Here is a 7,763-nt window from a genome sequence, read left to right on the forward strand (position 1 = left end):
ATTGACGTGTTCGTGGCTTGTTTCTCTCTGCAATTATTCTTTTATACTTTCATCATGCCCAAGGCACATCCATCCGACTGTTATAAATGTCCGCACTCCTACCAGCTGCTTCCTCTCCGTCTTCTTCAATGACAGACATCTTTTTACACCGGCAGACATTTTTTTAACAGTGAAAAACAACTGTTTATAATCGTAGACATTCTTTACACCGGCAGACATTTTTAACAGTGAAGACAAAAATGTTTACATTAGGAAACTTTCTTTACAGCGACAGACATCTTTTTACACCGACAGATATTTTTTTTAAAAACAGTGGATGACAAATGTTTACATTAGTAGAAATGCTTTACACTGACAGACATTATTTTTACATCAGCAGTCAGACATCTTTTCACAAAGCTCCTGTTGACTAGATACACCGTCACGACAAAGTTGGTCTTATATCTTCAGTTCCGCCAGGTCCCAAAATCTGTTTATGAAATCTTTCATCCTGGCAACGTACCCAATATAAATTTCCGGTCATCTCTCTTGAATCAGGACGGGGAAAATTTTTCATCTCAACTTCTTGCTCCTGATATTGGTGGTCAAACATTCCAAAAAACCAATATGGTTGCACTTCCGTTGAACCACGTCCTGTTCCTGTATCAACACATCCAAGAAGGTGTCCATTTTCAAAAATACCATGCTAGTTTAGAAATCGAGAAAAAAAAAACACAAAACAAAACAAAACAATTCTTTTTAAAATTAGAGCCTCACAAAGAAAATTGAAATAAAAAATGAGCATGGAAAATAAATGTAACCCATAGCATCAATATGGTGTTACCGGTAAATGAGCTAAAAGAAGAAGATTGGCGGAGTTATCTCTCGGCTTAACAACTATAGGAAAAACGTCACTTCCGTTATGATACAGAGAACACTTTTCTTATTCAGATTTGTATTATAAAACATAACATTTGAAGAAAAACCTTTGCTGTGTTAACAAGAACTCAACACTATACGATTCTTACACTCTTGATTTTTGGAATTCCAGATTTGTTCCCAACCGCTGCACGAGCTTGCGAGTAAGATCAATTAATTGAAAGTCAAGATAAAACTTACTCAGAAACCGACGAACGTGTACACCACTTGGGACTTGCATAGTGATACACCACTGTGGACTTGCATAGTGATACACTATTTGGGACTTGCATAGTGACCTTAGATATTCCATTTTGTCTTCCTTGATTGGCTTTTCTTTCAGGGCGTGGCGTGACTTCTCCATAACGTATTGGTCATTACACAACACATTTTGGTCGAGGACAATGATCTTGTTTTATAAAAAAAATTGACAGGATGGGGTAGAGAAAGAACAAGTCCACACAACATCACTGAGACTGTTTCAAAACAGAAACATTGAGAAAAAAAGCATGGCATTGCATAATACAAAAAACACAACAAAACAACAAGACAATTATAATTTCAAACCTGAGGAGAATGTATAACTGAGAACATTTTAAAAGAGCACTTAAGAATTATAGGACAATTTATGACTGGCATGATGATCTAGTTTGACCACAGTACCCAAGATAGGGTTTTCACAACTTCCATCACGTGACATTCATCTTGTGTTGGTATCACTCAGGTATTCACCACCAACATCCCCCAAGAGCAAAATCAATGCTTGAAATAAACAGTATCCAGTCATGTGTGACGATATATACGCGATTCATAAAAACATATTTGCATCTGAGAGAGAAAGTCAACAAGAAAAAAGAGCATAACAAATGATTATGTATACATACATGCATACCATAATATATATATATATATATATATATATATATATATATATATATATATATATATATATATATATATATATATATATATATATATATATTTAAAGTGATTAATTAACTCCAAGGAGAGTATGAAAAAATATCCTCAAAGCAAACAAACATTCACTAAGCTATCAGCCACTTATTCAAAATAAAGTTAACGGATTATATGATAAAAACAATGTAAATTTGCATGGTACTTTCCCGTGTATCCAATTGCATCTTTTTTTAGATCAACGTCTACAGGCATTCTTTTGCTTGCATCCTGGAACTGATCTTGGTTCAAAATACGTAGTATGGGGTACTTGATGATCTGACAGCATCTCCTTGTCTCACATGGCTCGTGGTTGATTAATATATCCAAAAATGCTTGAGCAAACATGAGGCCAATACAATTGATTTCCATCTGCCTCGAATTGATTCTATCTTTGTTACTGGACCCCATGCCAGATCCTGTTGTTTTTTTTTCTCCTTTTTGATGCCTCTGCTTATTCAGGTCTTGATTGGGCGCCCTTTATTCTTTTCTCCCTGTGATTGGGGATGAAGTCTATCTAGGGCATATTAAAACAGGAAATAATACATGACATATAATGTTATATCAAAATAGAACAAAATAAGTTACATGAAAAGTTAACATTCCAGAAAGATGGGAGCAATCCCTGAACAAGCAGCCAATTTCAACTACCTACTGTGTGCCTCTTACGTATCCGATAAGGTAATTCCGAATTGCAACACTTCCATGTGGTATTTGGTGTTTTACCCCCGAATATTCAGGCAACCGCGTCTCATGAACGGACATGATGAATCCACGAAGGCAAAGTTTTCCAAAACACACGAGCTGTCAAGAATAAGAAAGACGCCGAAGGGGGAAAAGCATGGCAAATAAGTAATGTTGAGACATAAATCCCCTCTAATAATGTGTAGAAAGTCCATTGGCAATTCAATGACATCGAGAAAATCATAGCAAAAACAATTTGGAATAAATCCAGAGAACAAGAAGCAAACCAAAGTAGTAGGAATATAATGAAAACAAGTTATAAACAATCAATGTTTTATAATAAAATACATTCAAACAATGCACAAAGTATATATTATAACTAATTGGAAGCCCTCACGTAACGACGAGCCTTTCCTGGATATGCGTCACTTCCCTTCTACGTTGTTCCTCTGGAGATGTTCCGTGAACAGAATCAGATTCCTCCTCTCAGAGAGACTAGTTGATGTGTCCATGAAGATAAAAATTCACAACGCGCTGGCTGTTGAGAGGCAGAGAGGCACCACAAGGAAAAACAACAAGAGAAACATGAAAAAAATAAACAAGCTCAAGAGCCAGAACATAATCCAGGTGTTGGTATAACTTGGCAAATAGAATTTTGATATCTATCTAGAATTTACGTGACTACAGATTTTAATAAGAGATATACCGACGATGTGAGACTTAGATGAAAACAAGTAACAACCAATTAACGTCTTATAAAGATACATTAAACACAGTGTTCAAAGTGTATATATATATATATATATATATATATATATATATATATATATATATATATATATATATATATATATATATAACCAATGAAAGGCCCTCACGTAACCAAAAGTCTTTCTTGGATTTGCGTCATTCCCTTCTGTGTTGTTCTTCTGGAGATGTTCCGTGAAGAGGCAGAATGACACCATGAGGACAAACATAACAAAAGCATGGAAAAATAAACAAAGCTCAATACAGATCATAAACCAGGCTCTGGTATACATTGGCAATAATATAAGAAGAACAATATAACTTGGTAAATATAATGTTGATACTTATCTAGAATTTATGAAATTAGTAACTAATGCCAAGCTCTCATGTAATCACGAGGATTTCCTGGAGTTGCGTCACTTCCCTTCTGCGTTGGTCTTTCCTATGGAGATGTTCCGTGAACAGAATCAGATTCCTTCTCCTAACGAGACTAGTTGATATCCATGAAGATAATATATCCAAAAACACGCTAGCTGTCAAGATGGAGAAACTAAAAAACAAACAAACAACAAAAGCATGGACAAATAAAGAACCCAATGACATCAACCATCAGTTGACATGAATTGGCAAATAGAAAACAGACAAGAATGAAAAATATAATAAATCATTACGCTGGAATTTACGTGATTTAAAATATATGAGTTATACCAAAATAGAGCGAATAAGATGAAAACAAGTTATAAACAATCAACGTCTTATAAAGTGTTCACACAACACCACACACACACACACACACACACACACACACACACACACTCAAACACACATAGTGCACAAAGTATATATAACTATTACAAAGCCCTCACATAACCTCAAGTCTTTTCTGGACTTGCATCACTTCCTTCCCGGGTTGGTTATTCCTCTACCCGTATTCCGTCTACAGAGTCCGATTGTTTCTCCCCGAGAGACTAGTTGACATGTCCATAAATGTAAGATATCCAAAAACACGTTGGTTGTCAAGAGGCAGAAATACGCCAAGGGAAAATACATAAAACAACAACAAATGACTTGGGAAGATAAGCAATCTAAAGACATAAACCAAGAGTTAACACACACTGGGAATCAATCAGAAAAGAGAAGAGAATGGTTAACTATGATTAAATATCTAGTTAAACTCTACGTGATTAATGAGTATATGAGCCACCACAAAAATAGTGTGAATAAGATGAAAACAAGTAACAAACAATGAACACCTTATAAAGTATAAATTCAAAACGAATGTACAAAGTATATCTAACTATTGCCAAGCCCTCATGAAAGCACTATTCTTTCGATTTCATGGAGTTGCGTCACTTCCCCTCTGCGTTATTCCTCTGGAGATGTTCCGTGAAATGAATCAGTTTCCTTCCCGGGGTTGGTTTTCCTCTACATGTATCCCATCTACCTACAGAGCCAGATTATTTCTCCCCCAGAGACTAGTTGACATGTCCATAAATGTAAGATATCCAAAAACACGTTGGTTGTCAAGAGGCAGAAATACGCCAAGGGGAACTAAATAAAAAACAACAAATTGAATGGAAAGATAAACAATCAAAAGACATAAAGCAAGCGTTAACATACACTGGGAATCAATCAGAAAATAGAAGAGAATGGGAAATATGATTAAACATCTAGGTAAAATTAACGTGATTATTGAGCATATTATGAGTCATACCAAAATAGTGTGAATGAGATAAAAACAAGTAACAAATAATTAACGTCTTATAATGAATTCATTCAACACAGTGTCCAAAGTATATTATGTAACCACTGCCAAGCCCTCACGTAATGACACGTCATTCCTGGATATGCGTCACTTCCGTTCTGCGTTGGTCTGCCTCTGGAATGTTCCGTTAACGGAATCAGATTCCTTCTCCTGGAGGGACTAGATGATGATCCATGAAGATAAAATAGACAAAACACGTTGGTTTTTAAGAGGCAGAAAGGCACCAAGAGGAAAAAATCAGACAAATATAAAAGCGTGGAACATAGCATTTTAACAGAAATAAATCATGGTTTAATATAATTGGTATTTAAAAACAAGCAAAATGTCGTGGCTAATAATGTATTTTCAATCGATTAGAATTACGATCATTACAAAAAAACCATAAGAGACATTCCAATGTAGTGAGAATAAGATGAAAACAAGTAACAATCAAAATCTTATGAAGTGTTCATTCAACAGTGTACCAAGTATATATACCTAATGCAAAGCCCTCAGGTAACCACAAGCCTTTTTCCTGGATATGCGTCACTTCCGTTCTGCGTTGGTCTGTCATCTGGATGTATTCCGTAGACAGAATCAACTTTCTTTTCCAAGAGAGACAAGTTGATGAAATCCATGAAGATGAAATATCCAAAAACACATCGGCTGTCACGAGGCAGAAAGACACAAAAGGAAAAAAAAGAACAAACAACAAAAGCATGGGGAAATGAACATCCTTAAGACAGAACATAAACCAGGTTTTTAATATACATTGGTCAAAAAATAGAAAACTATCATGGCAAATACAAGTTTGGTGTCAATCTTGAATTTACATGATTAAAGAAGAAATACCAAATTAGAAGCAATGAGATGCTTCCGTTACACAATCACTCAACTTCTAATTAAAAGTTCACAAAACACAATCCCAAAAGTAGAAATAAAGAGCTTCTTACGTAACTAGTACTGTCTACCTGGATCTCCATCACGTCCATCTTGAATTGGCCTTGCCGCTGGACATGCCTTTTGAACAGAAACAAGTTCCTTTTTCCAGAAGGTCACATGTCAAAAATACATTGGATGTTAGAAAACAGAGGGGTTCATAGAAAAGCATTTTACATAAACAGCCTGGAGTCAGACATTTCACAAGTACAAGAAATATTGAAATCTTACCAATGCAATATCAAAATAAGAAAAGAACAAGCAGTTACCAAGCAATCCAACTTTTTTTATAGAATCTGATCTTCTCTGTAGAACAAATACGCTGTCACGTGTCCAATAGTAAATCCAATCCTTTCATGACTTGACCTTTCTCATGCTTTGGCCCTGCTTAAGTAAATCTTCAACCACCCTCTTTTTTGACCAGAATCAAAACTATCCTTTTGAGAAATATAGTAGTTCTGTAACGGCAGCGGTATAGTAGGCAGTCTACAGACAAGGAGACAAGGGGGAAAAAGGACATAGCAAAAATTAATATTAGTGGAATATACCGAATTCAAATACTGATCAATAAATGGTAGAATAGAAAGGAAATATACAAAAGCGATAAAGTATGAACTGATAAGAGATTGATTAAAAATGATTTAACTTGATATCATGGAGAAGCTAGAAGAAGCACGACGCCATCTCGTATCCCACAGTAACTTTTTGCGTTTGTAACACTTCCTTGGCGTTACTTCAAGCTTGTTAAGGACCTACTGAAGGAATTCCTTTACCGTGCGACTTCACGTGTTAAAACACAAAAGCAAAGAGCACCTAGAAAGAGAAAGAAAAAAAGTATCGAGAAAAAAAGCATGACAAATACAATATTTCAAGACAGAAATTGTCTCTAGTAAAAAATAACAAAAACTACGACAGCAGAAATCTGGAACAAGAAAACAGCTGAGGTCAATGTCTTTATCAGAGAATAATTAACGCTGATACACAATTTAAATACAATCATGATTCTCTTAAGTATCCTGTGGACTTGGAACAGTTTAATAGCCTTATTATGCCCTAGTACAAAATAATTCTGTTTGAGAAACCATAGACATCTTAAAAATCCATGACGCTAACGTGAAATGATACAGCAATGTCAAAAAATAGCCAAATATCACCAGGACAGAATTTGCATAGGCTACAAGAGACTCAAGAGAAATAAAGAGCAAGCCGTAATAATATATCAGAAAAAAAAGGAAGGGAACTTACACTATCCAAACAGTAAATTAGTTTCTTTTGTCTAGAATGTCATCACCTCTGTAGTACAAACAAACACGCTCTCTCGTATCCAATAGTAAATCCAATCATTCTGGGCTTGTATCTCCATTCAATATGCATCGTATGGACTTTGTTACCGGTATGAAGCATTCTCTTATCGAATTGGAATCTTCGTGTGTATGGGGCCAACTCTGTCTTGCGGAAATCTCGCTCCAAGGCATCTTAGCTATTTAATTAACAAAGTTAAAATAGGGGAAAAACAAACAAACAAACAAACAAACGAAGACTACAGAGTAACAAATAATCGTATCCAATAAGGTCTTCCTGGATTTCCATCACGTACATCTTGCATCGGTCTTTCCACTGGGTATGACTTCTGAATAGAATCAGGTTCCTTCTTCCCGGGAAATGCAGGCAACATGTAAAAAGATACAGGTTACATAGCACATAAATAAATGGCTGTTTCTAGAAATGGCAAGAAAATGTAAAGTAAAAACCATGTCAAGTGAAGAGTCCAAAAACAGGAAAGAATTTGGTATAAAGG

General features: G+C 35.5%; 1 long non-coding RNA gene across 1 annotated transcript in view; it reads right to left on the reverse strand.

Annotated features, from left to right (window-relative positions):
• Positions 1–1,771, reverse strand: part of LOC144958662 (uncharacterized) — a 1,973-nt gene extending 202 nt beyond the window's left edge. The window contains exons 1-2 of the long non-coding RNA XR_013642491.1: positions 1,099–1,771; positions 1–685 (exon numbers count right to left, since the gene is read on the reverse strand). The exon at positions 1–685 is cut by the window's left edge and continues 202 nt beyond it. This is a non-coding gene — a long non-coding RNA (uncharacterized LOC144958662). The remainder of the gene's footprint in view (positions 686–1,098) is intronic.
• Positions 1,772–7,763: the final 5,992 nt, after the last annotated feature.

The sequence above is a fragment of the Berghia stephanieae genome, chromosome 13 (genome assembly GCF_034508935.2).
Source record: "Berghia stephanieae isolate SIO BIC M18660-M18661 chromosome 13, UCSD_Bste_1.3, whole genome shotgun sequence".
NCBI lineage: Eukaryota > Metazoa > Mollusca > Gastropoda > Nudibranchia > Aeolidiidae > Berghia > Berghia stephanieae.